At 37.2% G+C, this 20765-nt stretch overlaps 1 long non-coding RNA gene across 1 annotated transcript in view; it reads left to right on the top strand.

Annotated features, from left to right (window-relative positions):
* Nucleotides 1-1702: 1702 nt before the first annotated feature.
* The window catches only part of LOC150044541 (uncharacterized), a 104527-nt gene continuing 85464 nt past the window's right edge, over nucleotides 1703-20765 (top strand). Inside the window, exon 1 of the long non-coding RNA XR_016533121.1 lies at nucleotides 1703-1838. This is a non-coding gene — a long non-coding RNA (uncharacterized LOC150044541). The remainder of the gene's footprint in view (nucleotides 1839-20765) is intronic.

Here is a 20765-nt window from a genome sequence, read left to right as displayed (position 1 = left end):
CTTCTCCAGCCTCTCCCCTGTTCAGGCTGCATCAGCACAACTCCATATTGCAGTCGTTTAGACTGGCCTGTGGGGTGGGGGTGCATGTAGGTGTGTGGTGTGTGCCCACCTGTCCTTTTTTGCTGTCCCACCAACTTCTGAGACACCTGCAGTGCTGATAATTGTCCTCACTGTACACCATCATGTTAGTTTGTGTTTCTTACTTGTTAAGTCTTTTAAATTCAATTACTGCTGTGCCATGGGAGGCAGAGGCTAACAGGCTCTTGGAACAGGAAAGAAAGCACCCTAGAGCTCTTCTCTGGCCCTATCTTGGTGTTCCCATGAAGCCCTTAGCTCCATATAATTTAAATTCAGCCCACAGCTAGGGTCACAAGTCAGTGGTTGTTGGAATGGATTATGAAGAAATAAACATTTATCAAATTGCTTTTCGAGAAGGTGAATAATTTAACAAAAAAAAATTACCACCACCATCACCACAAAATTGTTGCCGCTGACTGACAATTTATTTTATTCCTCTGAGATGCTAGCAAGTGAGGCATGCTGAGCGAATATTGATTAGCTGGATGCAGATAAATGGAATTCAGTGTAATTCTTGGGTTACTAACTTGTTGCCAATTAAGAAATAAAACATTGCAATGCCCCCACAGTATTAGTGAGTACCCCAAGGTTTGCTGCTAACCAGGGTGGCTGGCTTGTTATTGCCAAGTTAACACTTAAACATCACAGAGCCAGAAATTATTGCAGGAGTGCCAGAGAGGGGAGGGGATGGTCTTTTCTCTCTGTGTAGGATTGTATTCCTTCCTAGAGAATGTTTTCTAAGCATTTATCCTAGTGGTCTTTGCTAGTATTTATTGAATGCTGAACTATATTATGTACAGTTATAAATACCTACACACATACATCCTCTCTTTCATAGGACCTAATTTTAATCCTGCTAACAACTCTATAAGAGAGATTCCTTTTCTAATGATGAAAGAAGTAAATCTACTTTCCCTGGGGTGACATAGCTTGGGAGCAATGGTTTGTGTTCAGCTTAGTCTTCTCCTAATGCCCTTGCTCGTGAACACAGCTGCACCCCATGTTATTAAAGATATGAACCCTTTATGATGGAGGATCCTAAGAATCCATAATATTCCTCCATTTCCAACCAACAGAGAAGAGCTAGCATTTTCCTAAACTTAAAATCAACAGCTTGTAGAAGCTTACACAGGGAGATTTCACACAAGAACAGAACCAGGGTGCTTATTTGACATTCTATCCAGCTCACTGGTCAGTCCCGCATTAGGCACCTACTTAGTGCTTATGTGTGAGAGAGAAGGCAAGATTGTGAGATGGTGGCAGAAAAATCAGTTACAGGTCTACCTCTGTGTAGGTGTCTCAAGTCTCAGCTTCTTTCCTGACCTGGTAAGTGGGGATGGCAGTACTTGGCATGGGGGATAACATCTTATTTGTTGTCACAGATGGTTTCTTTATGTTTTAGAGGTACTAGGATTTGAACTCTGCGGCTTGTGCTTGATAGGCAAGTGCTCTGACACTGAGCTATTCCTCCAGCCCAGCTTAAAGGCATTCTTTAGCTTCCTTTTGCATTAAATCTCAGGGGTTAACACCTATAGGAACCTTCACAGTGGCCAATTGGAAGCCACTGGTGTAAGGTGGGAGACCAAGACCTTATAGTATTTTTTCCTGCTCTTTTCAGCTTTTCGGACAGTGGCCATACTCTCCCAGCAGTTCCACTTCTCTCAACATCTCAGCTTAGATTGTGGCTTCAGTTTTCCTTGCTGTCACTGATTCACCCTCGTTCCACGGACACTCTTCCTCCTCATCTTTCAAGCCTCGAGGTAACAATTTTCTGTGTTTTGCTCAACCTTGGATAGCCTTACCATTCCTGTCAGTCTTCTTAATTTCCCAACACCTGCATAACTGATTTTCCTTACTAAATTCCTTCTGTTTCAAATGCCTGGGGCATCTGGTAAACCCATTCTCTATCAGTCCTGAGATCAACCGAAGTAATGCATTTAATGAATTACTTTGTAAAAGTTGCTATTTAAACCTCAAAGTGCTCAAGGATATAGAGATATGAAGGAAGAGAATTGTGATGTTGTAGATTGTAGTTGAGGTAGTGGAAAATGCTTTAGGTGGGGATCTGGGCTTTTGGGATGTAATTGGTGGCTCATGGTTTAGTAATCTACCAGATATTAAGTGACTATCTTATGTGCCCATGGTCTCAATCTACTTATTTATTTAAATTAGACATTTGGAAATCATGTCCTAGCTACAAAATACTAATTTTATTGAGACTAAATGGTGGAGACTAGAGAGGAATGTACAAAGATATGGAAACTTGGCCAGTTCCTGAGGCATGATTAAGCCAGGGGACATATAGATATGACTGCCATCTGGGAGAGCTGATCAAGGTATGACATGCTGGATAAAGGCCTTCAAAAGATATGTCAGAAAGAAAGACAGTTTGTGACAGGAATCAAACTGTACCCAGTCTGTTCCAGATGCTTAGGAGGTACTAATAAATAGAGAAAGAAAACAATTTGAAACCTTATCCATTTCTCTCACGTGTGGTAAACCCTGATCTTAGGAAAACTTTACCAAGACTTTGGGGGAGTGGAGCCATGGTAGAGTGCTTTCCTGCCAAGTTCAAGGTGAAGAGTGGGGTTTCAGTTTCCAGCAATATAGGTGCACACACATACATGCATGCACATACACACACACACACACACACACACACACACACACACACACACACACAGAGGAATATCATCAAGAACAACTCTAAGGACTGGGGCAAACTAGAATCTTTCATTTCATTCTTTCTCTTTGGGCCATGCTGAGATTTACACTCAGGACCTGACACTTACTAGGACATGGTGGCTGTCACTTTAATGGAATGCATGGTCCAACCACTTAAGGTAACACTGGGCACTTTCTTACATTTAGGGTGTTGTGGTGCATGGCTAGAATCCCAGCTCTTGAGAGGTTGAAGCAGGAGTATAGTGTATTTGAGGCCAGCTAGGGCTACACAACAAGACTCTTCCCCCAGCCTCAATACCAAGAAGAACTCAGACTCAAAAAGTAATAAAAAAATAAAAACCACCAAACCTCTAGACAAGCATCTGGTTTCATTCTTACTGTCTTGAAATAGATTTGGGTAAAACACTGCAAACAACTCATTAGCTGGAGATAGGCCTAGGACAGTTGTTTGGAAACTTTATTTATTTATTTATTTTGGATACATTAAAAATTCTGGCATTTGCTGTGGCCGGAGGCTAAGGTATATTTATTGGGTGCAGAATGTCTTTTCATCTGCAAGTGAAACCTGCCTGGCTTCTAAAGTTGGTACTTCCCCCCTCGGGCGTTCTCACATGGCGTTAATGAGGAAGAAATGAAGTAGAGATGCCTGGGCTGGGATGGAAGAAAGGAGAATACACATTTACTAAGAGCTGTTGCACTTTCTGATTTGAGTTTCTGCTGCCAGAGAACTTGGCAGGCACCAGACACAGTTACTGCAGGCCTAGAAAGTTACACGAATACCAGAGGGAAAAAACGGATTTGCTCTCTAGGAGGGTCTATTAAGTGAACATCTGTTAACTGTAAAAAATCCCAGGCACCAAATGGGAAAATATAATGAAATTCAGAGCTTTGGAGCAAATTAAAATCATAAAATACCAGTGGGCAAGAATCTCTGTGTGTTTACCATTCTGAAATTTACATGGCAACTCCTGAGCAAAGCAAAACAAAGCAGAAACACTTAGGGTTATTTGCTGGGATAGAGGAGAGAGGGGAGGGATGGGGGAGAGAGGGTGAGGGAGAAGGAGAGGGTGAGGGAGAGGGAGAGGGAGAAGGGGCTCTTTTGCTTAGGAGGAAGCTGAGCTTGAGGGCAGGGGAGAAGGAGAATGCACAGGGCATTGAAAGGGGTCATGAGAAAGGGGCTCCCTAACTGATGAACATTAAAGATTGTGGCTGGGCAGAACTCTCCTCAGCACTAGGATACTCTAGGACTTGGCTTTGTCCTTTGTAGAGGCAGTGAGTATTACAGATTTCTGCTGTCCAGATGCTATTGAATTCCTAAAGGAGGAAGGCAAAGAAGCAGAGAATGTGTGATGGTTCCATATGGTGTGTGTCCAAGAAAAATATGCCTTAGCAATATGGTGTGAGGAGGGAATTGGGTTTAAAAGACTCATCTCACTTGGTACCTTGAATACAGAGGACCACACCAGAGCAAACTCTGAGGGTAGGAACGTGGGCTAACCCACAGGTGTACTAATTCCATTTGCTGCTTTGCTTTTGGTTGTTTTGAATTGTCGCCATCTTAGACTGGGCAAACGAGAGCAAAACATAGGTTAAATAGAGAGGACAGATCTCTGTGGAAGACAGGGTGAGGTCAGTTTCATTTCAATCCGACATAAATCCTTGTGGCCCCTTGGGCGTTTGTTATATTAATGGCCTTGAACATGTAAGCAGTGGCATTGGAGTTATTTAATCTTGTGATTATCTGTGCTGATTTCCTATGGGAGCCAAGGAGGGCCGAGGAGTTAACAAGGGAATGTGAAGCATGACTAAGGGTCAAAGGTACTTAGTGCATGAGAAAAATGTTGATTACTGTCAGGTGTATATAAATGGGATGGACTTTTGGAGGGATGCATTCTTCTGCATGTTTTTCTGAGCTCTAATTGGAGCCCTAGCTTTCTTAATTGTGTGGCAAGGTCTAGCTACTCTAGTTAAGAGGGAAGCTGTATATCAGGGGCCAGAGGGTAAAGCTTTTAAATATGGCCTCTTTCCCAAATGCCTAAGCAAGAAATTGGAACAGAAATATACTGTAGAGCTAAAAAGTCTTAAAGTGCCTCTTAAATCTTTACTACAATTACCATAATACAGAATAATAGGAGCTGATACTATTTTTAAAAGCTTTTGAAGGTTGCCATAAATTGTAGGTTGCAGAAAATCTGTAACTGGAGTTTTTCAGAAGCCTTTTATTTTAATGAAAGAGAAAAAGGTTTTAATAAAAGCAGAGAGTACTAATAGGAGACATAGTGAGGAAATGGGGATGTCTCCTTCGCTCTAGCAACACAAAGGAGACTGAATGATTGGCAAGTGTGAGCTTATTTGAAAAAAAAAATCAGATTATCTCTCTTGGCCACTTGGGGGGAAGGTAAGTTTGATTTATTAAGTCAACAATATGGAGGTAGCCAAGCATGGCAGAGAGAAATAATCCGACCCTGGTGGACATGTAAATACTTTGGAGAAGGTAAGACAGATAGTCTGGCTCTTTTGTGCAAAAAACAACAACAAAAAGTAAAATACCATTAGGATACTTTGCTGTAAAAGAGAAGCCAGTGACCTGATTGCCCTGCAGAAAATTGCTCCCATGTCTTTTGAGATTTGTTGTGAGTAGGAATTCTCAAAGGAAATGAGATACTTCCACATGCTTCCCTCACCTCCCTCCTTTCCTTCAAGTGCTTTGCTGCCCATTATCCCAAGTAGAAGACAAGAAAATACTTTTCAGCACCTACAATTAGATTCCAGCCCACAGTATCCTTTCCCTCTAAAGTCAATGGTAAAGGTTTGATCAATTTCTCTAGCTTGATCTTCCTTTTTTGCATCTGGAATTTTGATACATTGAAAATTTTGACAAGAGGATACACTAGATTTCCTTGGTCACTTTCATCAGGAGACAAATAATTTTAAGTTGTTTGTATTTTAACATTAGCAAGTTAGGTAACTTTTGCCTAAATTGATTTTTTTTTTTGCCAGTCCTGGGGTTTGAACTTATTGCCTGGGCACTCTACCACTTGAGCCACAGCATCACTTCCAGCTGAGGTACTGGTACTGAGGGCTTTGTGCATGCTAGGCAAGCACTCTACCACTAGGCAACACTGCCTGTTTCCCTTAAATCTGATTTTTATGAACTTGCCTAATAGTGCTATAGTTTTTTGAAACTTGGTGATGTCTTTTCATTGGCTTTCAGATGGCATGATATTTAATACGAATTCCTTGGTAATTCTTTTTTCCTTCTTTAGATATAACCTATCATTACTTTTCTCTGTCATCTTTGAAGATTTCGTTCACTGTTTTTTTAAAAAGCAATTTGATTATTTTATGGATTTGGTATAATTTCTTTTGTAGCTGCTTTCTTTTTTTTTTTTAAATTCTAGGGCCTGAAAGTTATTTGTTATTTGGAAAAATTTAAACCAGTATTTCTGCAAATGCCTTTGCTATTCTTGCTGCCTTCATTTGCGTTTTACTTTCCCATAATTTACTGTGATTATTTTTTCACCACATTTTTATGCTGGTGAGAGAATTCTCTTAGGCCTTTCTATGTTTAAGATGCTAAGGAACAGTTTTCCTGCACTTTCCAGCTGCTAAACCATTGCTTACATGTCTTGGCTCCTGGCCCCTTCTCCAGAGCCAGCAATTTCTGATCAAAATTTTTCTTACCTTGCATCTCTATCACAGACATTTCTATTTCCTTATTCCTTCTCTCACAGTTGGGGCCCTTTGAGGTTACATTGGACCCACCAAGATAATCCAGGACTATTTCCTTCTTTTGATATTGTCATCTTATTGTCAGCCTTAGCTCTTTCAAAGTCTCACTTGCTATATAGCAGGACCCACGCACAGGTTCTAGAACTAAAGATATGAATATCTTAATTGGTAGAGGCATTATTCTGCCAACCACAATACCTATCATACCCATTTCCCTCTCTTTGATAACCATGAGAGTATGTTTACTTCTGGCGTATTTATTAATATCATCACAGTAGTTTCTGACTTTCTTCTCTGTTTTTCATCTCTTCAGACATCCTAATTTCAGCTGGCAGACTAGTTTCTGTTACCCTCAATGTGAAGGTTTGTTTCATCTTTGCTTATAAAGCTCCATTAGCAGGCTCCTCTGTTGGCAACACATTCTAAACTCTTTTGCTTGTGCAACACTTCAACATAAAGTTATATGCACACTAATAGTCTCTTGTAATTAAAATTTATATTCTTATACTGTCACACTAATATGTAACAAAATTATAAACATGCAAGACAAAATTTAAAAGATGTGCAAAAGATGATACAACATGGTATGACATTTAAACATTTTAGTTGTAATTTAAAATTATTCCTAGAAATAATATTTTCAGTGATACAATGATGATATTATGCATGCTTTCATTATGGAAATCTTCCCTCTATACTTTGATTTAATGAATTGCTAATTTGGGTTGCCTCCTGATTGTTTATATACTTCCTATAGATTTTATATGTAAAAATGTTCCCTAATAAAATATGAAAAATATTAAGTTATTTTTCCCTCCCTCCTTCCTTCTCTCCCTCTCTCCTTTCTTCCCTGCCTCCCTTCCTCCCTCCTTCCTTTCTTCCTTCTTTTTTGGTACTAGAGATTGAAACATGGCCTCACACATACTAGGCAAGCATACTATTTTTTGAAATATATCTTCAACTCACCATTGTCATTTTTCAGCCTATTTTTGGTAAATGTGTGAAAGTTTTGTTTGGCAATTTTTATTTGTGGTGGGGAGGCTAAATTTGAAACCTGCATTTTTACCTTGTGTAATGAACGACTTCCTCTTAAAAATTAATTTAGTGTAGAAGATCATGTCATTTTGAGAAAGCTCAAACCTTCAGATACTCTTTGCTTAATGTTTTGTAAATTATAAGAAATTTTATTTTCACATTTACATGTTCTCATATGCGTCTATATATATGCATACATATCTATCTATCTATATTTACACATGAACATGTACAAATACATGCACATATATTTGTATCATTACCTGGCATCATTAAATCATTGTTTGTTAAAACATTTTTAATGGAAAAATATTTCATCATTGATATTCTATATATGTTTTTTATATTTTTTTATTGTAATTAATAAAAGGGTTACATGATATTTGCCAGATAGAAGGTGCATTAATTCACATACATTGATACCCTTTCACATGTCTTGATACCCATCACCCTCCCCCCCACCCCCCACCCCCCGTCTTGGTTTTCCCCCCTTCCCTATCAAATTTCAAATAACCAAATACAAATAAATTCAGTATATCAGATAACAAAGTGAGATACTGTAACAATATGAGATACCCAAGAGACAGCAAAGGAGATGCATGATAACATAGTACATTAAGGACAACAATCATTCATTATATGGCTTTTGTTTCAATATTCTATATTTTCTATACGTAGATGTTTTCTCTCTTATAAGCCATTGTTTTCTTAGCAATGAAAATACTTTAATTTACCCTGAAAGACTAGATAAAGCGTGTATAATATTGAACCTTTTATTACCATAGAGAAGGTCTGACAATTTAGATATTTTTCCTATCAAAGAAAAATATAGAACTCAGTTATCTTTTTTTAACTTTTATCTTACTTTATCTTTTTGCAATATCAAGATTTGAATGCAGAACTTCATGCTTGCAAGGCAGGCGATCTTGCCACAGATCCATGGTTGCAGCCCTTTGTTGTAGCAGTTGTATTTATGAGAGACCGTTGCTTCGTGCCTGGGCATGTGCCTAGACTTGTGTCCATTTATTTCGGACTTCCTTGGCATTGCTAGGGTAGCAGATATGTGCTGCCAATATGTCCAGCTCTTAGTTGAGTTCTGTTGAATAATTAACTACTTAAAAAAAAGAATACTAGGAAGCAGAAACCAGTTTTGTCTAGGGATGGGAAGCAGAGCTTAATGAGAGTACAGAAGGCAAATGGGATAGAAGAACTGTGGGTGAAGATATCATAATAATGTACATATGTGAAAATGCAACTGGGAAAATGGAGGGCAGGTGAGGAGACAATAGGTGGGAAGAATAGATGGAAGACATGGTATTGATCATGATGCATGTACTTCTAAACTGATATGTTATATTCAAACTCCCTCATTTATTTCAACATAAAAAAGAAATGTACACCTGTAATGCGAGCTACTCAGGAGGCTAAGATCTGAGGATTACAGTTCAAACCAGCTTGGGCAGGGAAGTCCTTGAGACTCTTATATCCAACTAACTACCAAAAAGCCGGAAATGGAACTGTGGCTCCAGCAATAGAGCTCTATTCTTTTTTTTTTCTAAAAGACAAATAGATTTTTTGACAATAAATGCCTGAAATTCCATAGCCCTTAAGTCTTTCTTTTTTCATATATTTTTTATTGTAATTAATAGAAGGGTTACATAATATTTGCCAGACAGATGGTGCATTAGTTCCCATACATTGATACCCTTTCACATGTCTTGGTCCTCATTACCCCCTCCCCCACTCCCACCCCTCATCTTGTTTTCCCCTGTTCCCTATCCAATTTCAAATAACCAAATACAAATATATCCGATATATCAGGTAACAAAGTGAGATACTGTAACAATATGAGATAACCAAGGGACAGCAAAAGAGATGAGAGAACATAGTACCTTAAGAACAGCAATCATTCATTATATGCCTTATGTTTCTATATCCTAGAGATCCTTTCATTTAGCATCCTATTATATGGCCTTTTGTATCAAGGTTTTGCTCTATTGCAAATCTCTACTAGGAGAGCCCAAGGTTTCAACTGATTATGACAAATGAGGGAAATCATTGAGCCTAAGTTCCTTTGAGTCTGGCTTACTTCACTTAATATGATCTTTTCTAAGTCTTTCCATTTCCTAACAAATGGGGCAATGTCATTCTTTCTGACAGCAGCATAGAATTCCATTGTGTACAAATACATCTTGTTGATCCACTCATCAACTTAGGGACATCTAGGATGGTTCCATATTTTTGCTATGGTAAATAGTGCTGCAATGAACATTCTTGTGCTGGTGGATTTAGTATGTCTCTGTTTCTGGATGACTGGGTAAATGCCAAGTAGTGGAATTGCTGGGTCATAGGGGAGCTCTTCGTTTAGTCTTTTGAGTAACTGCCATACTGCTTTCCATAGTGGTTGAACGAGTTTGCACTCCCACCAACAGTGTAGTAGTGATCCCTCCTGTCCACATCCCTTCCAGCATCTGTTATTTGTTTTCCTGATCCTGGCCATTCTAACTGGAGTGAGGTGGAATCTTAGAGTTGTTTTGATTTGCATTTCTTTTATGACCAGAGATGTTGAGCATTTCTTCATGTGTCTATAGGCCATTTTTGTTTCTTCTTCAGAGAAGACTCTCTTTAAGTCTTTGGCCCATCTTTTAATGAGATGGTTGTTTCTTTGGAGATTAGTTTTGGATTGATTCAATTTTTTGAGTTGTTGATATATTTTAGATATGAGGTCTTTGTCTGTTGTATGGTTGGTGAAGATCGTCTCCCACTCTGTAGGCTTCCTAATTAGTTTACTAGCTATGTCCTTTGCCATACAAAAGCTCTGCAGTTTAATGCAGTCCCACTTATCCAGCTTTTCTCTGATTTGCTGTGATTCTTGTTCCTTATTAAGAAAGTTTTGACCTGTGCCAAGGAGGTCTAGTGTATCTCCTATTCCTTCTGTAAAATTTTCAGTGTGTCAGCTTTTACCTTGAGATCTTTGATCCATTTGGAGTTAATTCTCCTGCAGTGTGACAAAGAAGGATCCAAGTTTAGTTTTCTGCAGGTGCTTAACCAGTTCTGCCAGCACCACTTGTTGAAGAGGCTATCTTTCTTCCATTCTATTTTTTTGGCTCCCTTGTCAAAGATTAGGTGGCCATAGGTCTGTGGCTTAATATCTGGGTCTTCAGTTCTATTCCATTGGTCTTCAGGACTGTTCTTGTGCCAATACCAAGCTGTTTTGATAATTATAGCTTTGGAATAGAGTCTAAAGTTTGATATGGAAATTCCTATTGTGCTGTTCTTTCTGTTAAGAAGAGTTTTTGCTATACGGGGTCTTTTATTATCCCATATGAAATTTTAGATTGTCTCTTCTATTTCTTTGAAGAATGACATTGTGATATTGATTGGTATTGCGTTGAATTTGTAGATAGCCCTTGGCAAGATTGTCATTTTCACGATATTGATTCTTCCAATCCAGGAGCATGGGAGGCTTTTCCATTTCCTCAGTTCTGCTTTAATTTCCTTTTTCAGGGTTTTAAAGTTTTCATCAAAAAGGTCCTTTACATTCTTAGTTAAGGTAATTCCTAGGTACTTTATTTTCTTTGAGGCTATTGCAAAAGGAGTTGCTTTCCTGATTGTTGCCTCATTCCTCTCACTGTTGGTGTAGAGGAAGGCAGTTGATTTTTGAGGGTTAATATTATACCCTGCTACGCTTCCAAAGTTTTGAATCAGCTCAAGGAGCTTGGGAGTAGAGTCTATAGGATTCTTTAAATACAGGATCATGTCATCTGCAAAGAGGGAAAGTTTTACTTCCTCTCCCTATTTGGATCCCCTTTATGCTTGCTTCTTCCCTTATTGAACTGGCTAGGAATTCTAATACTATGTTAAAGAGGAGTGGAGAGAGTGGGCATCCTTGTCTTGTTCCTGATTTTAGAGGGAATGGCTTTAGCTTTTCGCCGTTAAGTATAATACTAGCTGTGGGTTTGTCATACACAGCCTTTATTATATTGAGGAATGTTCCATGGATTCCTAGTTTCTCCAGAGCTTTTAAGAGAAAGGGGTGTTGGGTCTTGTCAAATGCCTTTTCTGCCTCTATTGAGACAATCATGTGATTTTTGTCCCTGCTCCTGTTGATGTGTTGAATTATATTAATTGATTTGCATATGTTGAACCAGCTTTGCATCCCTGTGATGAAAGCTGTTTGATTATAGTGTATAATTTTTTTGATGAGTTGTTGTAGACGGTTGACCAGTATTTTGTTGAGAAGTTTTGCATCGATGTTCATCAAAGAAATAGGTCTATAGTTCTCTTTCTTTGCTGAATCTCTGTGTGGTTTTGGGATGAGGGTTATACTGGCTTCATAGAATGAGTTTGGTAAAGAACCTTCATTTTCAATTTCTTTGAAGCGCTTGAGGAGTATTGGTGTGAGCTCTGCTTTGAAGACCTTATAGAATTCAGCTGTGAATCCATCTGGTCCTGGGCTTTTCTTAGGTGGAAGGTCTTTTATTGCCATTTCTATTTCAGAGCTTGAAATAGGCCTGTTTAGTTGGATTAGTTCTTCTTGGTTCAGTGTGAGTATGTTAATATTGGCTAGGAATTCGTCCATTTCTTCTAGATTCTCAAATTTGTTGGCGTAAAGGTTTGAGGAGTATTCCCTCACGATATTGTGGATCTTGGTAATTTCTGTCGTAATATTACCATTTTCATCTGCGATTTTGTTTATTTCGATATGCTCTCTTCTTTTTTTGGTAAGATTTGCTAAGGGTTTGTCAATTTTGTTAAATTGTAAAATTGCTTGTAAAAATGGCTTGTAAAAATGGCAGGAACTAATAAATATTTCTCAGTCCTGACTCTCAATATCAATGGACTTAACTCTCCAATTAAACAGCATAGATTATCTAGTTGGATCAAAAACCAGGATCCATCGTTTTGCTGTCTTCAAGAGACACATCTTACCCAAAAAAACAAACACCTTTTGAGAATGAGAGGTTGGAATAAACGCTATCAAGCTAACGGCCCCCATAAACAGGCTGGAGTTGCCATCCTCATATCAGATAAAATATATTTCAAACTAAAATTAGTGAGAAAAGACAAAGAATGTTACTACATACTACTAAAGGGATCTTTCCTCCAGGAGGACATAACCATCCTAAATATCTACACACTGAATCCTGGAGCTCCGAACTTCATCAAGCAAACTTTACTTTCACTGAAACCATAGATAGATCAAAACACAGTGATTGTTGGTGACTTGAACACACCACTCTCACCTTTGGACAGATCAACAAGGCAAAAACTCAACAGAGAAACCTTAGATTTGAAAAACTGTATAGACCAACTAGACCTAACAGACATCTGCAGATTATTCCACCCAGCAACAACACAATATATGTTTTCCTCAGAGGAAAATTTATAGCTCTGAGTGCCTACAATAACAAATTGGAAAAATCGCAAACCAACAATTTAATGTGTCACCTTAAGCTCCTGGAAAAAGAGCAACAAACCCACCATAATCACACTAGAAGGAAGCAAATTATTAAAATCAAAGCAGAATTAAATGAATTGGAATCCAAAAAAACTATAGAAAGAATCAACAAAACAAGGAGTTGGTTCTTTGAAAGAATTAACAAAATAGAGCTCTATTCTTAGGCACAAAAGCTCAGAGACAGCTCCCAGGCACTGAGTTCAAGCCCCAAGACTGGCACAAAAAAGAGGATAAATAAATTTAGTCATAAAAAAATGAAGTGGATTTGGCTTTGTCATTTTGTTGCTATGCTGTACTTTTTTTGCTTTGTGGTTACATGTGACCCAGCAGAGAAAGCCCAGGTAGCAATTGTGATTAAGAGTGTAGTATGGGTGGAAAGTTCCTTGGAAGGGTGCCTGGAGCTGAGCACCAACCCTTTAGTTGTTTACTTATAAGAGCCATGTCTGTAACGTGCTATTTCATAGTACTGAGGAAATTGCTTATGGCTAGCCCCAGTAGAATGATTCTCAATTTGAACTCTTCCCAGCACTCTAAAGTCAGACTCCAGAGCCCAATACCTCAACTGTTGTCTTTTGTTTTGATTTTCCCTCATTAGGGGGACAGGATAAGGGTGGCATAATGTGTTGAAATCTGTCAATACTTTGTGTTTCTCATTCAATAAAACCTTCACATCCTCTTTTTCTAGCAGCTTCATTTACCAGGCAGGGTGAGGAGAAAGAAACAAACCATAAAGCACTAAACAGGTGTTCTTGACTTGAAAAACAGCAATTTCAAGCAACTCACAAGAGAAGGACTTGGGAATTTTCAGATTTTGAACTTGTCGCTGGGAGATAAATTAGAGTCACACATTTACTTCTCACAAGCAGACTTTCTTTGACATCAATATCTGTGGTGTGTGAGCCACCTGGTTTCTTTGAGGACAGACAAGCTTCCAGAAGCAATTGTGTTGCAGAATTGGTGGACATTTTCCCTAGATTTCTCCCAAATCTCCAGAAGTATGTTCAGCTGGAATTCTAGCTTTCTCAGGGATAAAAAGAATCAATAGGAAGCAATATGTATGAAAAATAGATATTGTGTGGTGGTTGAGGAAGTATCTGATTTTTGCATAATCTAAAATCCCAGTTCTTATACTCTCCTAGGTGATGTAAAGAAAAGATGACAAAAATAACTCATCCCCCTATCAATGTGAATTGTATATGTGATGTTGAAAGACATCTTCCATCTACTTTTATCGAAATCTGACTTTTCAGAGTTCTTTACCTTGATACATGATATTGAAAGCTCTTTAAAATAAATGAAGAGGAACTATTTTACCTCTGTTATCTCTGTAGAAGAGCTGTTTTAATCTTTCAGGAACTGGTCCAATTTTAGTATGAGCTATGGAGGAAGGCATAGTTCTTTCAACTTTTAAAATTTTAAAATCTTTTTATTGTTATTATAAAGGTAATATAAGTTAAGTCAGGCAATAAGTACATAGTTCTTTTTTAATAGATGTTGGACTATAACTGGTTTCCCTGTCTACTATCTAAACCCCAAATTAAGTCTTCTATATAGTGAGTGGATTACTTTCAGTCTCAAATTGGTGTTATTACCTTCTGTCTCAATTCTTGTTGTAGTAACCACACCACATCTTTCACATCTGATTATTCTCAATATATCTGATTATGCAGGAGTGTTGGCCTACCCTTTCTCATTAGGCACTCGTGCTTTTCAAACTTTGTGCTTTTCCTCTAATGAAAATGAGATTGTCATAACTGTATAATTAAATTCTTTTATTATATTGTTGGGATAACGTACAGAGGGGTTACAGTTACATTCATCAGGTAGTAGGGGCATTATTTCCCACACATTGATACCCCTTCTCATGTTTTTGTCGCTGTTTCCTCCCCTACCCCCTTCCAATAATCTTGTATTTTCCCTTTCTCTTATGTACAAATTCTTTACATCCAAATCTTCTGAGGTTTACACTATTCATTTCCCTGTGTATGGAGTACATGCTGTGTTCAGGCATGCAGCAGAACACTGTTCAAGGAACTTGCAATTCCATGGGAAAGGTGACAGGCAAATGAGCAGCTCTGATAGGGTGAAACTAGCTTCTTCTTCATCATCTACAAATCATCAAAAGCCACCTTGTCACCTCTGTGCTCAAAGATTATTCACTGGTGTTATGTTGTCTCCATTGATCTTTATCCACTCTTCTATCCTTGACATATTGCAACATGTTACTCTTGTTTCCTCAATCTCACTATAAACTCCTTAAGGGTAGAAAACTTGCCCTATCTCTTCTTATCCACAAGCCTTCATCTAAGATGCACAAGTTAAATACCTGACAGTTTATAAGAGAATGATAATTTACCTTTGGGAATCTTTCCTACGCCCTGCCATAACCATTTCTCTGTCCACATAAAATGCACTAATGTGTTAAGAGGAAATGAGATTTGTTTCTACTCAGTTTATGTTTAATGATGGTTTTCAATATGTAAATTGAATTACTTATGCTATTTAAAGTGCACTATGTGTTGTAAAATTTGAGGTGCTTTTCTTTTATATTCCCCTCGACACAAAATACTCAATAAATCTTACAAATGAAGAACATAAATTGAATTTTAATTCTAAATTCCCATGAAATTTCTTAAATGTATGCTAATAACCAGAAGCCAATAACAAATGAACTGTTAGTATGTACAACCAGATGTTGATTTTTAAAAATGCATCTTATATTAATACACAGATTTCTAATTGGATGAAGTATATTTTTTTCTGATAGAGAACTTAATAAGAATAAACTATATTCTTACAGTACTTTTCCTAATTAAAATTTAATATTACTGTATTTTAATCCAACTCTTGTTTATTCACAGATGTCGAGAGTATTTTCTAAAAGTTCACTTTCCCTACAGAATTTTTCTTATTGTTTTTACTTTAAAAATAACTCCTTTGGAATTTACCTGCCCACATATAAACCACTCATATTTGAAATGTAAAATTTGATGTTTTGACATATGTGTATGTGGATGAAGCCAACACCACAATTAATAGAATGAAAATATCCATCAATCTTGGAAGTCTCCTTGTTTCTCTTTTTGATTTCTCATACCCACTCACTAACCTCTTTGATGTCAGTGGAGATTGGTGTTTTTCTTTTTCATTATTGTCTATTAATGGAGTCAGGCGGCACGTGCTCTTTTTGTCTGTGTGCTTCCACTTTATAGTTTTTGTTTGAAAGTCATCCATGATCAATAATTTCAGTGTCTACTTCTTTATATTGCTATGTAGTATTTCACCATATGGATATATCGCAGTTGGTCCATTTACCTGTTGATGGTAATTTCCAGTTGAGTTATTTCCAGTGTGAGGCTGTTGCAAATAAATATTCATGTGAACATATAGACATATATTTTCCTTAGTGTACACAAATATTTAGAGGTGAAAAGGCTGGATCATTTGGTCTACTGGAAAGATCTTATTCCAAGGTGTTGTACTTTTTGTAGTTTTACAGCACTGTATAAAAATACATTTGTTCCACCTTATTGATTACATGATGGTTCCTCAATTTTAGCCAGGCTGAAGTGTGTACTGTCACAGCTTCCAGTGGTTGTTACTTATATGTTCTTGATATTAATGATATTGAGTTTTTTTGTTTTAATGGGCAATTAATTTTTGTGAATTTTAAAATATGTTGCTCATTTTTAAAATTAAAAAGAATTACCATTATTATTATTACCATTATTGCATTGTAAGAGGTATTTTCTGGATATGTATTTTATTATATACTTTTGATTCAGGATTTGAATTTAGAGCCTCATAATTGCTCAGTATCTTTGCTTCACTAGGGTTCTATCACTTGAGGGATACCACCAGCCTGGCTTTTTGCTGGTTATATTGGAGATGGAATCTAGTGGAGTTTTCTGCATGAGCTGGCTTCAAAACTTGATCCTCTAGGTATTTATCAGCTTCCTGAGTAGCTAGGATTACAGGTGTGAGCCACTTGTAACTTTTAAAAATTAATAGAAGGGTTACATTATATTCACCAGATAGAAGGTGCATTACTTCACAAACATTGATACCCTTTCTCATGTCTTGGTCCTCATTTTCCTCCTCCTACCCCCTCCCCTCATCTTGTTTCCACTTGTAACTTTTATCTGACATATTTTATGATTGATTCCTATAAGTCTGTGTCACCGTGGTTCTGTGGTTTTAAAAAGTCTTTGAAGACCAGAGTTTGGCCTAGTGGTAGAGTGGTTGCCTAGCATGCACAAAGACCCGGGTTCGATTCCTCGGTACCACATACATAGAAAAAAGCCAGAAGTGGTGCTGAGGCTCAAGTGGTAGACCTCTGGCCTTGAGAAAGTTCAAGGACAGTGCTCAGGCCCTGAGTTCAAGCCCAGGACTAGCAAAAACAACAACAAAAGTCTTTGAAGAAAAGTAATTTAAATACAATGCAGTCTAAATATTTTTACTTTGTGATGTATATTTAACGTGTCCTCCCATAAAAACTTTTGCTGGCCACAAAATCACAAAGTTATTTGTGTGTGTGTGTGTGTGTGTGTGTGTGCGCGCGCGCGCGCTTTGGATTGAACACGGGACCTTTCAGGAAGTTTTGTATGTTTATGTATTATATTTAATGTTTGTTAATTGTTATCTGTATTAATTTTATATATGGCATAAGTCTGGATCAAAGTCTTTTTTTTTTTGATTTAAGACATTCCAGCACCCTTTGTAGAAAAGACCAACTTTTCTCTCCTGAATTATCTCTGTGGCTCTCATTCCTTAGGCAGTCATTGAGCTCTTTACTGCATTATAGGCCTGCTATACTTTTATGGCCAAATAGTATCTATTGCATAGAGATGTCATGCTTTATTTAACCACTCATCTATTGATGGATATTTGGATTATTTCCAGTTTTTGACTGTGCTCATATGGACATCCATGTATAATATTGCATAGATATATGTTTTCCCCTCCCCTCTCTAAAATCATTCTCCTCCCCTCCCTTCTTTTGCTCACTATGTAAACATGGATTTTACTCACCATATAAACATGTATTTTGCAACTATGGATCCTTGAAAATGATACATTGAGAATTCTAGTAGAGCATATTCTTCCTAAGTGTCTATCATATTCTAGTAGAGCATATTCTTCATAAGTCTCTATTACCTAAATAGGGCAATATATCAAGCAATTATTTTCAGAATGTAGATTTCCTTCAAAATTGATTTTGGCTAATATTTCACTATGGAAGTTCTTTTTGATGCTTTGGAAGGTATTTGAACTGAATATGTGTGAGACTATTTAAAAAGAGAAGTCAAATGCTCCTGGCTATTAGTTTTAAAGTTCTGGAATTTTTATAGATCATGAATTTATCTTTAATGCATATTTAACATTGTGTTAATGTAATAAATTGCATGGTGATATAGGATGCTTAATTATGAATTGCATCCCACAAGAGAGTATTTTTAAAGCAGGAGATTGAAATTTGGTATAGAATATGTGCTCTATTTTTCTAATATGCTGGGACTCTGAATGATTGTAGTAGCTAAACATCTGAAGAGATAATTAAACCTATATTTCTTATGATTTTAGGTTATTTGGAGGGTAAATATTTTAATGGGTACATTTTCTGTGTGCATTCTTTTCAGGTTCTTGTGCATAGACTTTATTAAGCATAAAGAAATGAGCTCAGTCTAAATTTATGACAAGTCTTTTTATTCTTAATAGAATAAAGCATAATTTTACTTCTCTGCATAAAATGTGCATATATCTCCTATATAAATTTGAATTATTTCTCTTTTTTTTCAAGATGGCGATTTCTTAACAAAGATTTTTAGCAAAGTCTGAAGTGATACTGAGGTAGGATAAGTAGGGGCAAGCAATGGATGTAGGTGTTATTCCATTCTTTGAAGCTTAAGTCTTATTCAGAATAAACAGATGTGTCTTGTTCATTGGAGTACTCTGAATTCTGGGGTCCTCTTTTCTCATCCTCCCTGGCTTTTAAAAAGATCATTTCTAGGGTTCTTAGCAGTTATAACTATGACCTTTCTGTCATCCTGGGCTGTTTCATCAGCCTGATTTTCACCCAGTAGATGTCAATCACACCTCCTAATTGTAATCATCGATACCATCTCCAGATATCACCATATATCACATGCAGTGATGTCATCCCTGGTTGGAAACTGTTGGAAATGTTCTTATGCATTTTCTGTTCCACATTAAGCCTGTCAAAGGACTTTCTGAGGGTTTGTTGTATCCTATGGGAATTGTTGATTCTCAGTAACACTTATAGAAGGCTATTAGAGTGTTGTGTGTAATTTTATTATTTAGTACTTGTACAAAGGGGTTACAATTCAGTAAGTCAGGTTATGATACTGTAGTCGATATCACCCTTTCTATGATTGCTCCCCCATTCTTATCTTCATGTTAACCTGTCTCATAGTATTTGTGAACATTGTGATATATTTTATTTCTTCTCAGCCTTTCCTTGTTCATCACCTGGAGTTCATTCTGTTCCAAGGGCATTTCTGATTCAGTATATTATAAAAACTTTAATAGATATGAGGTCCTTTTCTCCTATTTAGGGCCTCATTTATTCAGTAACTACCTATTCTATATTTTACTTGAATCAAGCCTTTTGCACAAGTGTGAATGTAAGATCATGTGTAACCATTGAACCAAAGAAAGTTTTCACATAAAGGAGTTTTAAATATCTTTGTTACACTATAATCGATTTTCTGATAATTTTTCACCTAAAATCTGAGCATGTAGCCCACACCAGATCTGGCCTTCTCTCCTCTCAGGTTCTCTTTTATCATTTGTCTGGGGCTATAATTAAAAATAGATATTATAAAGGTGAGCACCAGTGACTCATGCCTGTAGTCCTATCTGCTCAGGAGGCTGAGATCTGAGGATCACGGTTCAAATCCAACCTGGGCAGGAAGGTCTGTGAGACTCTTATCTCCAATTAACCACTGGAAAACCATAAGTAGAGCTGTGGCTCAGAGTGATGAAGAGCTAGCTTTGAGCTAAAGAGCTAAGGGACAGCACTCAGGCCCAGAGTTCAAGCCCCATGACTGGCAAAAAAAAATAGATATTATTTTTTCTATGAGCTGCCTTCTCCAATAAATACCCATCCAACTCTTACCATTTCTTACCTCTTAAAAGGCTTATATATTTCTCCTTAAACAAATATGGACTTGCCTTGTCTATTTACTTAGGTAAACTATGTGGTTTTCTGAGGATTTGTTGGGACATCATAGCTAACAATAATAAGATTTTCCATTTCCTGGATCTTTGGATTAATTTAATTTGGAATGTTCTTGGGTTGAATTTCCCCCCCACCCTACACCTGTAAATATTTATCCATGAAGGCATATTTGGTGTAAAATGGTATAGGTCATTGTCTAAAGACGTATTTTATGATATCAAGAGTCTCTTATCAACTGCCTTTGTAGAACAGAACTAGAAAATAGGAATATTACCTATTATAAAATTTTCTAGTGGCTTAACAAAGATAAGGACACTGTTGAAATAAATTTTAACAATATATGTTAATTAATTAAATATATCCAAGTATGTCCATTTTAGCATTTAGTGAATCTAAAAATTATTGAGATATTTTATGTTTGCTATGGTATACATTGTATGCCTATCTGGACATGTCAAAATGAAACCCCCTCACACAACTCATTCATGCTAATGAAAATGTAGACGGAATCTTCTCATTAGTTCAATAGCTCTACTACACCAAAGACACAGGCAGTTCTAGAGAAGGGGCGAT

The sequence above is a fragment of the Megascapheus bottae genome, chromosome 29 (assembly GCF_031878675.1).
Source record: "Megascapheus bottae isolate mThoBot1 chromosome 29, mThoBot2.hap1, whole genome shotgun sequence".
Lineage (NCBI taxonomy): Eukaryota > Metazoa > Chordata > Mammalia > Rodentia > Geomyidae > Megascapheus > Megascapheus bottae.
Note: the sequence above shows the minus strand (reverse complement) of the source record. Positions and strands in the feature narration are given on the sequence as shown.